Consider the following 21,238-nt stretch of genomic DNA (forward strand, 5'->3'; position numbering starts at 1 on the left):
TTTTAAATTACCCTGTGACAAAAGTCTCTAGAGAATCGCAGTATATCTGGAAAAAGGTATATAACACCCCGCTTCAATCTGTGGTATTGGGGGGGCCACAGGTTTATCACACCAGTTCTACAAATAATTGGCCAGTAACTGTTGTCACTGTGTGTAGCAGAGTTAACACAGCAAAAGAGGCCACATTTTTCCAGGACTAAAATACACTCTTAGAAAAGTATACTGTTAAATAACACCCCACTTCAATATGTGGTATTGGGGGGCCACTGGTCTATCACACCAGTTGTTCCAAAAATTGGCCAGTGAGTTTGGCACTGTGTGTATCAGACTTAACACATCAAAAGAGGCAATATTGTTGCAAGACACAAATACACTTATAAAAGTATACTCAGATAACACCCCACTTCAATCTGTGGTATTGGGGGGGGGGGCACTGGTTTATTACACCAGTTCTATAAATAATTGGCCAGTAACTGTTGTCACTGTGTGTAGCACAGTTAACACAGCAAGAGAGGCCAAATTTTTGCAGGACTAAAATACAATCTTGTATGAGTTTATGAGTGCATGAGAAGTGGGGGGTGCTATGAGGAAATTGGGGGGGGGGTTGTATTGGGAGGGGGGATTTTGGGGTGGCAGGGGTTAAGAGAGAGGAAATTTGGGTAGAAATGCTAGGAGTGGAGATATATGGAGATTTGTATTGGGACAGGGGAGGGGAAAGGAGGGTTTCTGTTAGGCAGGGGGAGTTTTTGCTACCAGAAGTTATATAAGAGGGGGATTGTTTTTTTTTTGGGGGGGGGGTTTAATTGGGGGGGGGGGGGTTATGCTAGTAAGGATGATTGGGGAGTATTTGTTATAAGGGAAATTTGTGTTGGGAGGGGGATTTGAAGTGGGGGGATAGGATGTGTACTCAGAGCGGAAATTTGAGCGGTAGAAGATAGATAGATTTTTTTTGTGGGGGGGGGGGGGGGGTTATTTGGGATGGGGGGGATTATGCTAGTAAGCATGATTGGGGAGTATTTGTGCTAAGGGAAATTTGTGTTGGGAAGGGGATTTGGAATGGGGGGATAGGATGTGTACTCTCGGAAATTTGAGGGGTAGATTGATAGATTTTTTTTTTTGGGGGGGGGGATTTTTTCTATTTGGGGGGGGGGGGTTATGCTAGTAAGGATGATTGGGGAGTATTTGTGATAAGGGAAATTTGTGTTAGGAGTAGGGATGATCGAACTTTTGAAAAGTTTGGTTCGGCTAGAACACCCGAACTTCCCGAAAGTTCGGGTCCGGATTCCAGAACCCCATTGAAATCAATGGGACCTGAACTTTGGTAATCAAAAAACACCATTTTGAAGCCCTAAAACCCAATAAATGCCCCTAAAAAATGCCTAGGGTTCTGGGTCATTATTCACACAAAAAAAGTTCTTAAAAATTGTCGTTTTTGATAGAGAGCCAATTATTGAAAAAAATATTGAAAAAAAAGAAAAATGAGATTTCTTTGGATTTAGTGTCTGGGGGGGGGGGTCTAAAAAGTGTACCTGTGAAGTTTCAGCTCTGTAGCATGTCCAGAAAAAGAAAAAAAATATATTTTTTCTTAGAATTTTTATTAGTGCAGGGATGGGGTTCCGCTCCTGTCACATCTGGGCGTTTTTGTTTCAGGCGTTTAATGGGCATTTTTTGGGCATCTTTGGAGGCAGGCATGACATCTGAACTTCTGTATAGGGGTATATATACACACACACACATATATGTATATATACACATACACGCATATAGGTGTGATAGGAGCGGAGCCCTATGCCTGCAAATAATTTCAGTAGCGCAGGGATAGGGTTCCGCTCTTTTCACACCTATATGTGTGAAAAAAGCCCAATAAACGCCTGAAACAAAAATGCCCAGGTGTGAAAGGAGCGGAGCCCCATCCCTGCTCTACTAATAATTCTAAGAAAAATTATCTTTTTCTTATGGCGGTCACCCTGACATGGATGAGTTCTGTCACCCTGGCATAGCAGTCAGTGTCAGTTCACCCTACACTACACTACAGTTACCCTGGCACTTAACACTTTCCCTACAGAAACTATATTTTTGAATCTAACTATAGTGGAAAATAGCACCCTAACTACACTAGATATCCCTTTCCTCCCTTTCCTCACACTAATAATTGCTAAATGACACTTTTGCAGCAGAAGTAACAGAACTGCTTCCACTCTCTTCCACATCCCTGTATTACAATGTTAGAGATTTGGCGGGGGCTATCTTATATACTGGGGGCGTATTCACTACTGATTGGCCTCTGGACCCCCTAGTCACTCCAATCACATTCCTAGCATCCTCCTGCCCCCTCAATTGGCTTTTACTGATGTTTCTGGTCCAATCACAGGCTTTTAGAGCCCAGTTCCTGTCCCATTGCATTTTGGGCGGTTCTGGTTGCCGAATTCCGAACTTTTTCCGCAAAAAGTTTGGGATTCGGACGAATTTCGAACAGTCAATGTTCGGGTCGAACCGATGGTCCACCCGAACCGTTCGATCATCCTTAGTTAGGAGGGGGATTTGGAGTGGGGGGATAGGATGTGTACTCAGATCGGAAATTTGAGCGGTAGAAGATAGATTTTTTTTTTGGGGGGGGGGGGGTTATTTGGGATGGGGGGGTTATGCTAGTATGGATGACTGGGGGGTATTTGTGCTAAGGGAAATTTGTGTTGGGAGGGGGATTTGGATAAGGTGTGTACTCAGAGTGGAAATTTGAGGGGTAGAATATAGATTTGTGCTAGGAGGGGTGTTTTTTTGGGGGGGATTGGCATTTGTGTTGGGGGCAAAGATTTATGCTGGGAGGGAAGATTTGTACTGGGAGGAAAGATAATTTATGCTTAGGGGGTAGGCATGCAGATTAGTGCTCAGTGTCTTTGTGGGGTGATTTTTGCTGACACATAATAGTCATACATCTGTGGGGAAAGGGGGGGGGGGCGCAGTTTGCCATTTTCACCCTGGGCTCTATATGAACTTGTCCTGGCACTGAGCAATGAGCACCATTGTTTACCATCTAGTTCTAGATACCCCATGTACAAATATTCATGAAGGTGCGGGCAGTGTGCGGGAAAAGGTATCTCTGTGATCAGTATAATAATCCTCTAATATACAGGAGAGGAGCAGAGGCTGAGCCCCCATCGCCTGTCATCTGCAGACCGCGCTGTCAGTGAGATGTCAGACAGAGCGCTGTGTGTGCAGAACATCGCGTATTTATAGCCCATTATAAACAGCGCGCTATATGCGGATCTCTCATCAGCCGCGTCCTTCTTCCCGACTTCTAAACTCCCACTTTTCTTTTCCCTCACTCTTTTTATTTATTTTTTTTCTAGTTTTCTCCAGTTTTGCTCTTTTCTTCCTTTCTTTGGTCCATAGCGGTATGATCTCTGCGCAGGACACGGCCGTCTTGAAAAAGTATTCACACCTCTTGAAATGTTCCATATTTTCTCACGTTACAGCCAAAAACGTAAATGTATTTTATTGGGATTTTATGTGATAGACCGACACAAAGTGGCCATAATTGTGAAGTGGAAGGAAAATGATAAATGATACAAATAAATCTGTGAAAAGTGTGGCTGCATTTGTATTCACCCCCCTAACTAATCAATTCACTGAGGTGCACCCCAGAGTGGAGGAATTTCTTTAATGTTCCTCTGCACTTATTTATGGTGACCAGTCATGGTGGATGACGTCTGCCCAGTAACTTCCATCTCTCCCATTACACACCCCCTGCCACCTGGTGATACAATAAATAAATTTACCTCTTCTGGACTGGAAGATTTACCCCCTTAATGACCAGGCTATTTTTTTGCGATTTGGCACTGCGTTGCTTTAACTGACAATTGCGCGGTCGTGCGACGATGCACCCAAATAAAATTGATGTCCTTATTTTTCCCCACAAACAGAGCTTTCTTTTGGTGGTATTTGATCTCCTGTGCGATTTTTATTTTTCTGCGCTATAAACGAAAAAAGTGCGACAATTCTGAAAAAAAAAAAGAAAAAAATATATTTTTCACTTTCTGCTATAAAACATTCCCAATAAAAAAAAAAAAAAATAAATAAAAATAACATTTTTTTCATCCTTTTAGGCAAATTTGTATTCTGCTACATATTTTTGGTAAAAAAAAAAAAAAATCCCAATAAGCGTATATTGATTGGTTTGTGCAAAAGTTATCGAGTCTTACCAACTAGGGGAATTATTTTTATTTATTTATTTATTTATTTATTTTTTTCAAATAATTTTTATTGAAATTTTGACATAACAAAGACAAATAACGAAGGTAGTGCGAGCTCTGAAACATTTCGCACACAATACACATAACATGAACAGTGACATCTATTTATTTATTTTTTACTAGTAATGGCGGCGATCTGCAATTTTTAGCGGCGGACAGATCGGACCCCTAACTGACATTTTTGACACTTTTTGGGGGGACCAGTGACATTACTACAGTAATCAGTGCTAAAAATTTGCACTGTCACTGTACTAATGACACTGGCATGGAAGGGGTTAATCAGGGGCAATCAAAGGGTTATGTGTATGCCTAGGGGAGTGACTTCTAACTGTGAGGGGGAGGGACTTATGGAATCAGCACAGAAACTTGTGATCCTAAATAGAAAGAACACAGGAGTTCTGTAATGAGAGAACAACGGTCTGCCTTGTTTGCAACAGCAGACCGCCGTTCCCTCTCCACGGGAAGCGATTGGGGGTGCCCGGTGGCAATCGTGGCCGCTGGCCATGTGAATCAGCTCCTCCACTGGCGAATGGGGGGGGGGGGGCGTGCGGAACTGGTATGGAAATTCGCGGGAACCTGCCGCCGTATATCGGCAAGTGGTTAACAAATAAATGTAACGATTCCAGGGCCATCTTTAGTATTGATTGGACCCTGGGCAAATATTTTCTTGGGCCCTACCAAATGCACTTATCAACTATTTGTGGGCAGTGCGGGCTCAAGGGGCAGCTGCTTTGGGCCCCACAACAATGGCTGGGCCCGGGGAAGCTGCCCCTTTTGCCCTGTGTTAAAGACGGCCCTGAACGATTACCTCTAAAGTTCTCTAGATTTGTTACATTGTATCTCTTCTTACAAAGACCTTTTATAGCCATAATTGGATATTTTACTGCTGGCCTTAAAAAAAAAAAAAAAAAAAAAAAGATCTGTTTGCTGGTTGCAATAAAATGGCTCACGAAACGTACGTAATTAATGGTGAATCCAGAGGTGGCAGTTGGACATAAGAGATGGGCGGAGCTGGGAACTTAGGGGCTGACCTCACCAATCGACTCACCAACATCCACTTAAAAGTGGGGGAATTACTTTAATATTCCTCTGCACTTATTTATGGCCGGGGCTGCTGATAGAAATTCTGGCTCCCCCCCCCCCCCCCCAGACTACCTTACAGCCCCCCCCCCCCCCCCCCCGGGAAAATATTAAAGCTAAATTTTGATAAACATACAATCAAATTATTATTAGCAGACACAAATACAACACAGCCGCAGGTCCTAATCTGACAGGTGTGGGGGGTGCAGGTGTACGGCCCGAACACAGAAGGAGTGCATTTGGGGGCCGCTCACCTGCACTCCTGTCCAATAAGAGCCTGCGGCTGTGTTCATGCAGGTGCTGCATCCCCATAGAATGACAGGCGGCTCCAACCCAACCCCCTCCTTCACACAGCCGGAGTACCTGTGGGGAATGAGCCCCTAATTATATTTTTCTAACCTAAAAAACAGATCTCTCCAGCGCTGTGCTGTCACTACTAAGAGGGATTCCACCTTCCTCTGCTCTTCTCTCTGGGTTCTCGGGCTCCAGTTATTTGTCCAAACTGCAGTGATGTAACTCACACGCATGCGCGGGGGTGTCATGGTGACAGCACAGCTCTCTCAATGGATGGTATGTCGTCCAATGAGAGCGCAGTGCACATGTGCTGGTGCTATCACTGGCTGCTACATGTAGGAGATATTCACTGAACCTACATGGGACCCCTATTATAGGCTTACCTGTAGATAGAAGATAAAACATGGAGTTCCTCCTGCCAGATCAGTCAGTAAATGGGTAAATAGAAGGAGGGGATACATGGATGCAGAGGGAAGTGACAGTGAAGGGGAGAAGAAGCAAAGTTGCATAAGTCAGAAAGCAGTCTGGGGGAGAGGAGGGGGAGAAAGCAAGGTCCATAAAGACATGGATGAGCGAGTTTGGGGTGGAGGAACTTAACTGGCCTGCACAGAGTCCTGACCTCAACCCGATAGAACACCTTTGGGATGAATTAGAGTGGAGACTGCGAGCTAGGCCTTCCCATCCAACATCAGTGCCTGACCTCACAAATGGGCTTCTGATAGAATGGTCAGCCATTCCCATAGACCAGTGATGGTGAACCGTGACACCCCAGATGTTTTGAAACTACATTTCCCATGATGCTAATGCACTCTGCAGTGTAGTTGAGCTTCATGGGAAATGTAGTTCCAAAACATCTGAGGTGCCAAGGTTCCCCATCATTCCCATAGACACTCCTAAACCTTGTGGACAGCCTTCCCAGAAGAGTTGAAGCTGTTATAGCTGCAAAGGGTGGGCCAACTCAATATTGAACCCTACGGACTAAGACTGGGATGCCATTAAAGTTCATGTGTGTGTAAAGGCAGGCGTCCCAATACTTTTGGTAATATAGTGTATATAGAGAGGGGTCCCAATACTTTTGACAACATAGTTTATATTGAAACCAGCTCTGATGATTCACGTCTGCCCAGGTAATTCCACCTCTGTCATTGCACACCCCATGCCACCATCCCACACTGCGGGCCGCCATCCCACACTCCGCGTCGCCATCCCACACTCCGCGCTGCCATCCCACACTCCGCGCCGCCATCCCACACTCCGCGCCGACATCCCACACACCGTGCCGCCATCCCACACTCCGCGCCGCCATCCCACACTCCGCGCCGCCATCCCACACTCCGCGCCGCCATCCCACACTCCGTGCCGCCATCCCACACTCCGTGCCGCCATCCCACACTCCGCGCCGCCATCCCACACTCCACGCCGCCATCCCACACTCCGCGCCGCCATCCCACACTCCGTGCCGCCATCCCACACTCTGTGCTGCCATCCCACACTCTGTGCTGCCATCCCACACTCCGTGCCGCCATCCCACACTCCGTGCCGCAATCCCACACCCCGTGCCGCCATCTCACACTCCGTGCCGCCATCTCACACTCCGTGCCGCCATCCCACACTCCGCGCCGCCATGCCACACTCCGTGTCGCCATCCCACACTCCGCGCCGCCATCCCACACTCCGCGCCGCCTGGTGAAATAATGAACTGGACCGATATGTGAGAAATGTGGCCCAAGAGAAAAATGAAGCCACACCCCCTCCGCTCAGCGTATATAGTGTATATAGAGAGGCGTCCTAATACTTTTGACAACATAGTTTATATTGAAACCAGCTCTGATGATTCACGTCTGGCCAGGTAATTCCACCTCTGTCATTGCACACCCCATGCCACCATCCCACACTGCGCGCCGCCATCCCACACTCCGCGCCACCATCCCACACTCCGTGCCGCCATCCCACACTCTGTGCCGCCATCCCACACTCCGTGCCGCCATCCCACACTCCGCGTCGCCATCCTACACTCCGCGCCGCCATCCCACACTCCGTGCCGCCATCCCACACTCCGTGCCGCCATCCCACACCCCGTGCCGCCATCTCACACTCTGTGCCGCCATCCCACACTCCGTGCCGCAATCCCACACCCCGTGCCGCCATCTCACACTCCGTGCCGCCATCTCACACTCCGTGCCGCCATCTCACACTCCGTGCCGCCATCCCACACTCCGCGAGGCATCCCACACTCCGTGTCGCCATCCCACACTCCGCGCCGCCATCCCACACTCCGCGCCGCCATCTCACACCCCGTGCCGCCATCCCACACTCCGTGTCGCCATCCCACACTCCGCGCCGCCATCCCACACTCTGTGCCGCCTGGCGAGGTAATGAACTGGCCTGATATGTGAGAAATGTGACCCAAGAGAAAAATGAAGCCACACCCCCTCCGCTCAGCGCCAAATTACTTAGGAAATAATGATTTATTTGGACACTTGGTGGAGAAATAGGTGGCGATCCGCGTGAGTAAGATGTTTTTTTTTCCCTGGCTGCTCTTCCGAAATATCCCACCCCCACCCCCAACTGGAGGGAAAAAAAAAACAAATACCGGCGAGCGCGAGGCTCGGACTGCGTGCCTTCAATTTTAATTCCCCGCCATCCCTGTTTACTTCCTTTATCTCCACAATGAGGAGATCGCCAAATATTTGAGATATTTAATCACTTTGGAGCTCCTGATAGACATGAGAAGGTAGAGGAGGAGGGGGAGGGGAAGAATCCTCCGTAATTTAGAGGAAATCTGGAACGAAAAGGAAACATGTCCGCCGATTGAAGGCGTCTTTTTGAAGCGCAGAGGAACAGCGGCAGGCGGCATCGAAAGATGAGAACGATGAAAAAAATAATAAAACAGCGAAATGTAAATGAAATGTCTCATCGCGGGATGGCGAGGGGGGGCGGGGGAAGGGGGGGCTGCGGATTATTCTGTAGACTTGGGAAGTCTTGCAGAGAATAATTTATTGACTTACGCAATGAAGAAAGAATCTTGTTATTACTAAACAGCCGTCGGATCATACGGAGAAATCTTCCCATCATGCTTCTTGACAGCTTCATCATCCTGTCAGCAAACAGGTTATTTTGGTATTCTGCGGCACGGAATGGAAAGGCGCTTCGGAGGGAAACGGCGTCGCATTTAAGGTGGAAGGAAAAGCGATACATTTATTGGGATTCTTTTCATGTTTCGTCTTTTTTTTTTTTTTGAATGGGAGTGTCCTACGTGCAAACTGCCCCTCCCAAGTAGCCAATCAGAGAAAAGGCTTGCATTCTGTAGCCCCCAATTTGCAAGGGCATGTTTGAATCTGATTGGCTGCTTGGAGCCAACACAGACATTCTGTATTTCACAGCCAGTTGTTCTGAACCTCACCTGTAAGGTTTACATCTATGCGTGTCGGGATTGCGGGTAAAATTGCACGCCTTCTTGACATTTACAGACACGTTTGCCATTTAGCAGAGGCGTGGCGGTGCCAATAATTGTTAATAGTCCCTTCATGCAGTGGCAGCCCATCCATTGGGGGCGCCTCCCCCCCATCCGTGCGTCCGGCCCCCTAATCTACATGCAGGGCGCTGGACGCATGGATTCCAATGGGGTTTTTTTTTTTTAAGCAGGTATGTAGAGCCAGAGGCTCTAATAGGCTTAAAAAAAAGGTGGGCTCTGGGCGCAGTGAGCCCACCCAGTTGTGTGATAATAGCGAATGAATATTCGCTATTGCCACACTGATTCTCCTCCTGGCCAATCAGGAAGCGGGTCCTGAGACCTATTTCCTGATTGGCCCGAAAGTAGAAGCCATGTTATTGGCCAAGGAGGAGGAGGAGGGAGGAGATGCAGGGGAAGCCCACGGAGGAGACTGAGGGGGAAGCCTGCAGCCACCACTGCCTAAGCCCCCCCCCCAAATCAGTGATGATTTGGGGGGGGGGCTTAGGTGTGCAGGCTGGAGCTGGTGTGGTTCGGGGGGGAGGGGTCTGTCTGCCACCCTCCCCTGGCTCATTGAGCACCAGCCGCTACTGCCTAGGTGCACATTTTTATGGCCATGCCCAAACGGGATGGAGCTGCACCACCATGTGGTTCTGTCAGGACCCAGGTCTGAACTTGCAACCTCTGCTGTGCCTGACAATGTCTCTTCTTGCTTAGTCACCTAAGATGCTGGACATCTCCTTTTATAATTATTTGGACAATCCTGCCTTGTGTCTGGTTTCTTTTCAACCTCTACCACTTTGCTCCTCCCATGAACTTCTGTCAGGATGCCAGGAAACGAGACCACACGAAAATGCAAGTAAAGAAAGCAGTTTATTAGGGCAACAAAAATAAATGCACAGCAAGAGTGAGGAGCCAAATCAGGAACAGCCGGGGCCAAGTCCAGAAGCAGGTAGTCATCCAAGCTGAGATCAAGTCTAGAAATGGGTAGTCTTCCAAGCCGGGGTGGAGTCCAGATGCAGGTAGACATCCAACCCCGGATCGAGTCTAGAAACGGGTAGTCTTCCAAGCCGGGATCAAGTCCAGAAGCAGGTAGTCATCCAAGCCGGGATCGAGCCTTGAAACGGGTAGTCTTCCAAGCCGGGATTAAGTCCAGAAGTGGGTAGTCATCAAAGCTGAGATCAAGTCTAGAAACGGGTAGTCTTCCGAGCCGGGGTGGAGTCCAGAAGCGGGTAGTCATCCAAGCCGGGATCAATTCCAGAAACGGGTAGTCTTTCAAGCCGGGATCAAGTCCAGAAGTGGGTAGTCATCCAAGCCGGGATCGAGTCTAGAAGCTGGTAGTCATGCAAGCTGGGATCGAGTCATCCAAGCTGGGGTGGAGTCCAATAGCGGGGAGTCTGCCGATGCCTAATCGTCTGTTAATGCGGGATCGAGAGCCAAGAAAGTCGTCAACCAAGCCAGGTCATGCAGGGAGGAACACGGAGAACAGGAGACTGCTAGCATTGATGCACCTTGGAGCACAAACACAAGGGCAAAGGACTGCAAGCCATCAGGTGATATATGTAGTCAGGTGTTCAACATCACACCCAGGCTGCAGACAAGTGATGATGCAAACAGAGTTTATAAGAGACAGCAGTCAGCCCTTGTCAGAGATGGCTGCCAACAGGAAGGCAAGGTAAGACCTTGACAACTTCCTATTTAAGCCCTGCCTTTGCACTTCCTGTTTGCCAGGTTATTGTGCTCTTTCCAGCCAATATCTCACTCTTGTCACTCCTGCTGTCGTCCATATCTCTGCTACCCCTCATTATGACCTTTGACTTGTTCCTCAACTACGCTTCTGCTTATTCTCAACCTGTGGAACCTTGTCACTGACCTTTGGCTTGTTTACTGACTACACTTCTGATTGATCCCTACCTGCTGTATCTGCTACTGGACCCCGGCTTGCTCACCTCCTGGTGGGGCAATCCAGAGGACCACGACCTGGTACTAACATGCAGCAAAACCCATTCCCACCATCTGGAGCTCTGGTGAACACCAGTTAGTGCTTAGAATCCACACCTCGGGTGAGCCCATGTCATGCGCCAGGGTGACCTGCTGCTGCACTTATCCAGCTGGCTGGCTGGTGGGAGCCTCTCTACTGCTATAGCTAGTAGTCTCTGAACCTGAAAGAAAAGAAAAGAGTCAGGGACTTCTTTTCTGCGAATCTCTCCTGCCGAGGCTACAGAAATGGACTGTGGAAAATTTCATTTGGAAATCAAGGTCCCAGAGTCTGGAGGAGGAGGGGAGAGGTACAGAATCCAAGTTGCATGAGGTCCAGTGGGAAGTTTCCACAGTCAGTGATGATTTGAGGAGCTGTGTCATCTGCTGGTGTTGGTCCTCTGTGTTTTATCAAGTCCAAAGTCAGCGCAGTCAGCTTTATGGAGTGAGAGAAAACACAGACAGTGGATGATTAATGAGTAGGAAAAGATGATCCGTGGTGAGTCTGGCTGTGCTACATTCTTACCTTACAGCTGTAAGGTAACAGCATAAAAGTCCCAGCAGAATGACAGGTCTGTGGCATCTAAATCCTTTTGATATCTCTAAGGAGTTCCCAGGGGTCCCAATAGTGGCTGGTAAAAGCCAGGTTCCTCTTCAATCCTGGCATGGATGGATAATCCTAGGGGATGTCTCACAGGGAGGTGGACATGGAGAGAGGGAGGCTCCAATTGTGTAGTATTAAAAATAATTTTATTGCAGACAAAAAAAGGTACACTCAAGTTTTAAAAACAGTGACCAGAGTGCAGAGGCTTGTCCTCGGCAACACTTCCGGTTCTATCAGCTACCCGACGCGTGTCGTCAACGTCACGTGACTTCATCATCCCCTGATGTAGTCACGACTGCGACCCACACTGTGTTTGTGGGCTTCCGTCGGTATACGTCTTCCTTCAGTCTTGAGCATAGATATCAAATATTCAAGCCACCCCAATACAAAGCTAGCCGACAACGTATTATGGATTATGAGTAAGCGACCCATAGAGTCATGAAACGCGTCAACCATGTCCATGTCTGTGTGATGCACTGTTGCTTTCGATTTATGGGAATAAACACTTCAAGTTTATGTACTTTTGAGTGCGGTCAAATTTTTCCTTGAATAGCCGACAACGTAGCTTGTTCTGGACCCTTCTCTTTATTGAACAGTCACACCGAATTTATATACAGCATGGACATCCCCCTCCTGATCAAATTACCCCATCAGGTCAGGGGTTGCCTGATTACATTATCATATGTAGATGAAATTGTATCCAGAAATAGAATTAACCGGAACTAATTATCTAGCCATCTGGACAGAAACAATATGTGAGTTCATTAATAATTAACAATGGGACAGACAGTCTTAACAGAATCCACATCCCACCTCAATACACAGACAATAGGAAAGGACCTCCAGTCAAAGACTGTCCGTCTCTGACATTGAAATACAATTCACATTATCAGAAGTGTAAACACAGAACCCCCCCCCCCGTAGATAACAGGTGAGTAAATCAGCATTTTTAACAACGTGTGGAAGACAGGTGGCTGAGCTGATGATATTAGCGTCTGCTATGAGTCTGACTGTGTGAAGCGGTCTTCACATGTTTCTTGAGATATATGGCCGATAAATATTACTGTCACATTTGAAGTAATCCAAACCATATTCTCAGTGTCCATTAAGTATCTGTCTTTCACTCCCACTGACGGTGAGTACTAGCATAAATGCTGATTTCATTTTCCAGCAGGACTTGGCACCGCCCACACTGCCAAATCTACCAATACCTGGTCACATGATCATGAGATCACTGTGCTTGATTGTCCAGCAAACTCGCCTGACCTAAACCCCATAGAGAATCTGTGGGAGATTGTCAAGAGGAAGACCAGACCCAACAATGCAGAGGAGGTGAAGGCCGCTATCAAAGCAACCTGGACTTCCATAACACCTCAGCAGTGCCACAGGCTGATCGCCTCCATGCCACGCCGCATTGATGCAGTAATTCATGGAAAAGGAGCCCCGACCAAGTACTGAGTGCATCCTATACTGTACATGGACAGACTTCTCCCCCTATACTGTACATGGACAGACTTCTCCTCCTATACTGTACATGGACAGACTTCTCACTAAGACAACATTTCTCTATTATAGATACTTTTTTTATTGGTCTTATGTAATATTCTAATTTTCTGAAATACTGAATTTTTGGGTATACGTAAAAAAGATTGGGACTTTAAATGAGGTGCGTGAGAACGACCGGCCCTTAGTAAATTATAGTTACCAAATGTGTGTTCACTAAACCCCTGTTTTTACCGTATTTTGTTAGACAGGTTAATTCGGTTTGTTAGCAGACTGGTCGGTGAGTATATTTTACTAAGGGCCGGTTGTTCTCACTCACCTCATTTAAAGTCCCAAACCTTTTTCCTCATTTTCCATATACAGGGATGCAGACGCAGAGCCTTACCATGCTTGTGTCTCATTTAAAGTCCCAAAACTGCCTTTGCCTTTATTCTGCACTGAATTTTGGGGTGTCACTCGTTGGAAGCCATAATCATCAAAATTAAAAGAAAGAAATGCTGGAAATCTCTCACTCTGTGTGTAACATCTATAGAAAATATAGGAGGTTACCTTTTTGAACTGAATTACTGAAATAAATGAACTGTTTGATGATATTCGTATTTTAGGAGATCCACCTGTACAATCTCTAGATAATCCTGGACAGTTGCTTTATATGACCTCCCAAAATATCAACATCTCACATTTTAACATATTAGAACAATTACAAGAGAAATTCATTACTATTATTCTGGAACACCGTATCAGCTTTTACCGGGACCCGTACTCTGAAATACCTCGCTGTACAATATTAGGACTCGACTTCGCCTCTCTACAGACTGCACAACACATTCCAAGGACATTCTCCTAATCACATCTTTCAGATCAAGAGACATTCTTGCAAGAAAACCTGTTATGATAGAAGGAACCCAAATTTAGCATATAAGCACCTAAGATTGACATTTAATCATTAGTAAACCATCTATTGATGATAGATAGATAGATAGATAGATAGATAGATAGATAGATAGATAGATAGATAGATAGATAGATAGATAGATAGATAGATAGATAGATAGATAGATAGATAGATAGATAGATAGATAGATAGATAGATAGATAGATAGAGACATTTTAGCTCCTATTCTGGACAGTTGCCATTTACTATCTCTCAAAATACAAACATTTCCCATTTTAACACATTAGAACACTTACAAGAGACATTCATTTCTGTTATCTTGGAACATCGTATCAGCTTTGCCAAGATCCGTACTCTGACATTCCTCTCTGTACAATATTGGGAGACTAACCATCTCTCTACAGACTGCACAACACATTCCAAGGACATTGTCCTAATAATCTAATAACATCTTTCTGACATTTTAGAAAGCAAATCTGTTATTATATAAGGAACCCAACATTATCATATAAGTACCTAACATTGTAATTTTTATAGGCAGCTAGATAGATAGATAGATAGATAGATAGATAGATAGATAGATAGATAGATAGATAGATAGATAGATAGATAGATAGATAGATAGATAGATAGATAGATAGATAGATAGATAGATAGATAGATAGATAGATAGATAGATAGATAGATAGATAGATAATAGAGTAACGGAACTGCGACCCACACTATGCTTGTGGGCTTCCGTCAGTATACGGCTTCCTTCTGTCTTGAACATAGATATCTGATATTCTAGCCATCCCCAATACAAAACTAGCCGGAACTTAGCTTGTATAGATTTAGAACCTTTACTGAACAGACTCACACTGAATATATACCTCATCAGGTCAGGTAAGCCTGATTACATTATCATAGGCAGATGAAATTGTATACAGAAACATAATTAACCTGAGATAATTTCCTAGCCATCTGGACAGAAACAATAGGTGAATGGGAATGCAGACCTAGACAATGGTATCTTTAACATGTTAATTAACAATGGGACACACATGCTTAACAGAAAACACATCACACCTTAATACACAGACAATAGCAGGAGACCACCAGTGACAGACTGTCCGTCACTTACATTGAAGAACATGGAACAGAGGCCAATGTGATTGGCTCTTTCAATGAACATGTTCAGAATCAAACAGGCCAGGAATAATCTCCATATATTTCTTGAGATTATGGTTGATAAATATCCCATTTGAATACTCTGGTTTCTCTTCAGATCGTATAAATCTTTCGCCTTTTACTGTCCCATTTGAAGTAATCCCAACCATATTCTCAGTGTCCATTAAGTAGCTGTCCATCATTTCCGTGGTCACCCTGTGCCCCTAATAGACACAGGGGGATTTACACATAAGAGGGGCCTAGGGAGCCAAGAGAGGGATTTCCCAACCTCTCTAAGGTAAGCTGGGTACAACAGGCCCATAGTCAGTCAAGCCTGCAGTCCCCTCCAAAAGCCCCTGAGTGAGTTTGTCACGGATAGATAGATAGATAGATAGATAGATAGATAGATAGATAGATAGATAGATAGATAGATAGATAGATAGATAGATAGATAGATAGATAGATGATCTGTACTTGGAGAATGTAATAGCTGATGGCATATATGAGGACCTTGCTGATTCTGCTGGATATATTGTGGCGCGGTTGCAGTATTTCCTGTAAAGCATTTGAAGTTTGCTGACTGTTTTTTTCTTGACAGCCAGCTGAGCTCATCATAGGTGACAGGAGAGAGTTCACAGGATGGTGCTCCCTCCTGTGACACTAGGGGGTGCTGGTCCCAACAGCTGCTCCAGGCTGAAGACTTTTTAATGTGGTTTTTGGACTGAATGGGAACCCTGGTTGGAAACAAAAAACACTATGCTGTCCCATATGGTAATAGCAGCATAGTGCACTTTTTGATAAAGGGAACATGCACTTCAAAAGTAGAATGCCCACTCCTCCCCCCCCCTCCCTAAATAAATACAAGACAGAAATGAATAGCCAATGCAAAAATTAAATAATGAAGGCAGCTTTTTCTGCAGAATTCACCCTCATTCCAGAGGTTTGCCCTGCAATACTTTGTTTCTGCCACTAGATGCCCTCAATCTGATAGCCAGCTTCATTCATACCACTTCCTCTGAGCCCAGGTCATTAGCCTATGACTAGAAAGTGAAAGGAGAAGCAGCACAGTATTGGCAGTGCTGTATTTTGGCCTAGGCCGGCAAGGCCCAGGCCTAGGGCGGCACTTTGCAGGGGGGCAGCAAAAAAGCTGCCCCCCCTCCACCTGAGACTCTATTGGCCACTGGTTGCTAGAGCCACCTCTCTCTCTCTCTCACTCACCCCTCTCTCTCACCCCCCCTCTCTCTCCCTCCCTCACCCACCCCCCTCTCTCTCTCACAACCCCCCCCCCCCCCCCCCGAGGGGCGCAAATTTTAGTCTTGCCTAGGGCAGCACAAAACCAAAATACACCACTGAGTAATGGGATCATCTCTTTGTCTCTCTCCTGTTTCCTTCTGTCAGCGTGTTTCTTGTCAGCATGTGAACTGATTGGCTGCTTGTGCTGCTTCACCCTCTCACACTCCATCCTTGCTGTACAGGGACTGATATCAGGTCCCATTCAACTTCTTATGCTGCTTGTGTGTAAAAAGATACATTTAATGATTACTGAGCTACATTCATTTGTGCCTTTTATTCCGTATCTCCTGGAGTTCACCTTACGAGTCGGCCATCGCTCAGCTGACTCCAGGCCCTGCGCTGAGTATGGGCGCCCCCGGCCTGTGGAAATGTTGAAGGGTTGAGTCAATAATCCATGGATAATAATGCTGGGGTGACCCCGGTGTGATGGGGGCAGTGAAGTGTCAGCCTGTAATATACTTGTCCTATTATGGATCTAATAAACGGCCGTCTATTCATAGCCAAGGTGATATGAATTCCATCTGCTTCCCTTCCGGAGCTTATCAACCACTCACCGACACCGACACCGCGGCTGCCGCCTGCCGACTTTATTCATACAAAACCCGGATTGAATTCCACAACAATGGACACAAAAGACGGACGCAGAACAATGCGTTTATTGGAAGTTACAAAGTAATTCATTTGGAGCCGTTGGAGGAAATCTCTGATTCGCTGAAAATTTGGGCGATGAAAAGTGTTTAAATGGCTCTTCAGATCATCCAAATTGTTACATTGTAATTCAGGTAAAAAATTTCAAAGAAGAATACATAACTCATTCACTAAAATCTCATATGATCTGTGACAATGTAACGTTCATAATATATAAATCTGCAGCTTTCATTTAAATGATCTCTGGTGATCCTGCCATGGAGGTCTTTGTTCAGGTACTTCCTGTTATCGGGTGACAACGCTTTGATCCTGTCCCTTGGTTGTGCTCCTGAGTTGCCACCCTGCCACATAAGCTTCTGATAGAGATTACAAGCTGGCATCTCAACACACATTACAGAGACATGGTCCAATGTTGTCACCATCAGGAAACTGGGCCTAAAATGCCACGCAGATATCACTGGGGTGCATAAAGTGTCTATAAAGAGGCTGCAGGAGATAAAAAAGGTGAAACAAGGATAAAAATGGCTCTGATGACAGAGTAACTTGGAACTTGGGGTTAGTCTGAGGGACACTCAGAAGATGGGGTAACTCGGAACTTGGGGTCACTTTTGGAGGCAGTCAGAATTGGGGTCAGTCTCAGTGTTATTCAGGAGATGGAGTAACTTGGAAATTTGGGTCCCTCTTGGGGGGGCTTTCAGAATTTGGGGTTTCTCTCAGGGTTACTTTGAAGATGGAATAACTTGGAACTTTGGGTTTCTCTCAGGGGCTCCCAGAACTTGGGGTTACTATCGGCATCACTCTGAAAATGGGACAAGTTGGAACTTTAGGTCCTTCGTCATTGATACTAGGTTATATGATGGGAATGTAGATGGGATGCCACTATTGATAGCAGGTTATATAACGGGGCTGTAGAGTGGATGCTACTAGAGATGGACGAACATCGGCCGAGGCGGTTGCAAACGCCAGCCGCAAATTTTCTCAAAAGTCAGCGAACCGCGAGTTCGCGGCGGGCCCCATTGACTTTAAAGGGAGGTGAACATATTTGCAGCCACAAAAGACGTACTAGCTGTGCACAAATAGTCCCAGCACATGGATAATGTCATAACAGAAGTATTGCAATTGAAAAAGTTGCACTAAATATTTTTTTTTTTTACAGCAAAAAATATATATATATTTTTTTCATAAATCAGCCAGAACTGACATCAGCCGGTAAATACATGTCAAATACATATAGGGTCCATTCACACATCTGTAAAATGGGTCCGCATCCATTCCACAATTTGGCGGAACCTTTACAGACCCATTGATTTTAATTTCCAGTCTGAAAAATTAGGCATTCACAGGATAAAGAAGTAAGTGTCGGCCATTACAGGCCCCAAAAATTAGCCCACATGAGTTTACCTGACAGGTAAGAAGGTAGTATTCTGTGGCTGAAGGTACATTAGGCATTCACAGGATACAGAAGTAAGTGTCGGCCATAAAAGGCCCCAAAAATTAGCTCACATGGGTTGAACTGACAGCAAAAAACTTTGTTTTTGATGGCTAGAGGTACAGTAGGCGTTCACAGGATACAGAAGAAAGTGGCGGCCTGTATAGGCGGCAAAAATTAGCTCACATGGGGTGAACTTACAGCAAAGAACGTAGTATTTGATGGCATTCTCAGTACACAGAACAGTAACTTTCGGCCTGTATAGGCCCCAAAAGTTAGCCATTCAATGGACATGAAATGCCTTTTATGCCGCTGTATTTAGCAAAGAAAAGGACCATGAATTGTTGTGGGTTGATGGCGGTCTGTCAGATATTTGTGGCCTGGGATGAGGAATTGAATGAAACATGGTCTACTGGTCACATGTGTTGAATTCCTCAGAGATCCATGCCTCATTCATTTTTATAAATGTGAGGTAGTCTACACTGTCATGAGCTAGGCGAGTGCGCTTATCGGTCACGATCCTCCCTGCTGCGCTGAACATCCTTTCAGACAGAACACTGGATGGGGGGCAAGCCAACAGTTCCATTGCAAATTGTTCAAGCTCTGGCCAGAGGTCAAGCCTGCCCACCTAGTAGTCCAGGGGTTCATCACTCCTCAGAGCGTCCACATCGGCCGTTAACCCGATGTAGTCGGACACCTTTTTTACGCTCCAACATTTGAGCCACAGAAGCCTGCCTTTTTCCAGAACAACGTGACAACGGCATCATGGAAGGTGGAGTGTTGGACAACTGTGAGGAGACAGGAGAAGGGGGAGGAGAAGGAGAAGGAGAAGAGGCTGGACGATGAGAGCATGGAGTGTGGCTTTGTGGGTTCTGACGGTGTTGCTCCCACTGGGCTTGGTGGTGGGATTTCAGGTGCCTTCTTAAGGCGGTTGTCCCTAGGTGAGTGTTGGGCTTACCGTGACTTATACGTTGACTTCAAAGGCTGCAGATGGCAACACTGGTGTCAGCAACGGACACATTAAAAAAAGCCCACACTGCGGAGCCATGTGGCGGCGTCCTGGGAGCTCCAGATGTGACTATACATGGTTGATGACTCGCTCCTGATACATTTGCAGTCTGCTTTCTACCTCTTCTGCAATACAAGTTCTGCCTGCCTCTCCTCCCTATCTGCCGGTCCGTCAGTTCGCCAGTTCTACAAATAATTGGCCAGTAACTGTTGTCACTGTGTGTAGCAGAGTTAACACAGCAAAAGAGGCCAAATGTTTGCAGGACTAAAATACAATCTTAGAAAAGTATACTGTTAAATAACACCTCACTTCAATCTGTGGTATTGGGGGGCCACAGGTTTATTACACCATTTCTACAAATAATTGGCCAGTAACTGTTGTCACTGTGTGTAGCACTGTTTACACAGCGAGAGGCCAAATTTTTGCAGGACTAAAATACAATCTTAGAAAATTATACTGTTAAATAACACCCCACTTCAATATGTGGTATTGGGGGGCCATTGGTGTATAACACCAGTTCAAAAAATTGGCCAGTGAGTTTGGCGCTGTGTGTACCAGACTTCACTCAGCAAAAGAGGCAATATTGTTGCATGACACAAATACACTTGAAAAAGTTTACTCAGATAACACCCCACTTCAATCTGTGGTATTGGGGGGGGGGGGGCAATAGGTCTATCACACCAGTTATAATACATTATAAGTGCTTTTGTCACTGTGTGTAGTGTTGCTGCAGAAACGCTCAGTCTCACCACCACACCTGTCACAATGCTGCACAGTGCACAATAATAGTACTAATCCACTATAATATGCTTTCTACTAAGTGTAAACTAATATGGCCGCCGTGAATGACGCCATGTGTTCGCAAATTTGGCGGGTATCGAACAAGCAAAATTTGCCGCAAACCGACCGCCAGGCAAACCACAAGGCCATCTCTAGATGCCACTATTGATAGCAGGTTATATGATGGGGATGTAGAGTGAATGCCGCCATTGATATTCGGTTATATGATGGGGATGTAGAGGGGATGCCGCCATTGATATCAGATTATATAATGGGGATGTAAAGGGGATGCCGCCATTGATATTGGGTTATATGATGGGGTTGTGGAGGGGATGCCGCCATTGATATTGGGTTATATGATGGGGTTGTGGAGGGGATGCCGCCATTGATATTGGGTTATATGATGGGGTTGTGGAGAGGATGCCACCATCGGTATCAGGTTATAAGAAGGGGATGTAAAGGGGATCTCGTCATTGAATTTGGGTATGTGATGGGGTTGTGGAGGGGATTGTGATGTGGATAGATGAGCTGATCTTGCATTTTACTATGAATTTATATTAAATGAAATGATGCAGGTTTTGTATTATTCTTGTTGAGTAGCTGTGGCAGTGCCCATAAATTCCCATGGTAGTCCTTCTGGTATGTAGATGTGGTAGCCCTTCTGGTATGTACTGTAGGTGTGGGGGTCCTTCTGGAATGTAGCTGTGGGGGTCCTTCTGGAATGTAGCTGTGGGGGTCCTTCTGGTATGTAGATGTGGTAGCCCTTCTGGTATGTAGATGTGGTAGCCCTTCTGGTATGTAGATGTGGTAGCCCTTCTGGTATGTACTGTAGGTGTGGGGGTCCTTCTGGAATGTAGGTGTGGGGGTCCTTCTGGA

Source organism: Pelophylax lessonae, assembly GCF_965119305.1.
Source record: "Pelophylax lessonae genome assembly, chromosome: 8".
Classification (NCBI taxonomy): Eukaryota; Metazoa; Chordata; class Amphibia; order Anura; family Ranidae; genus Pelophylax; species Pelophylax lessonae.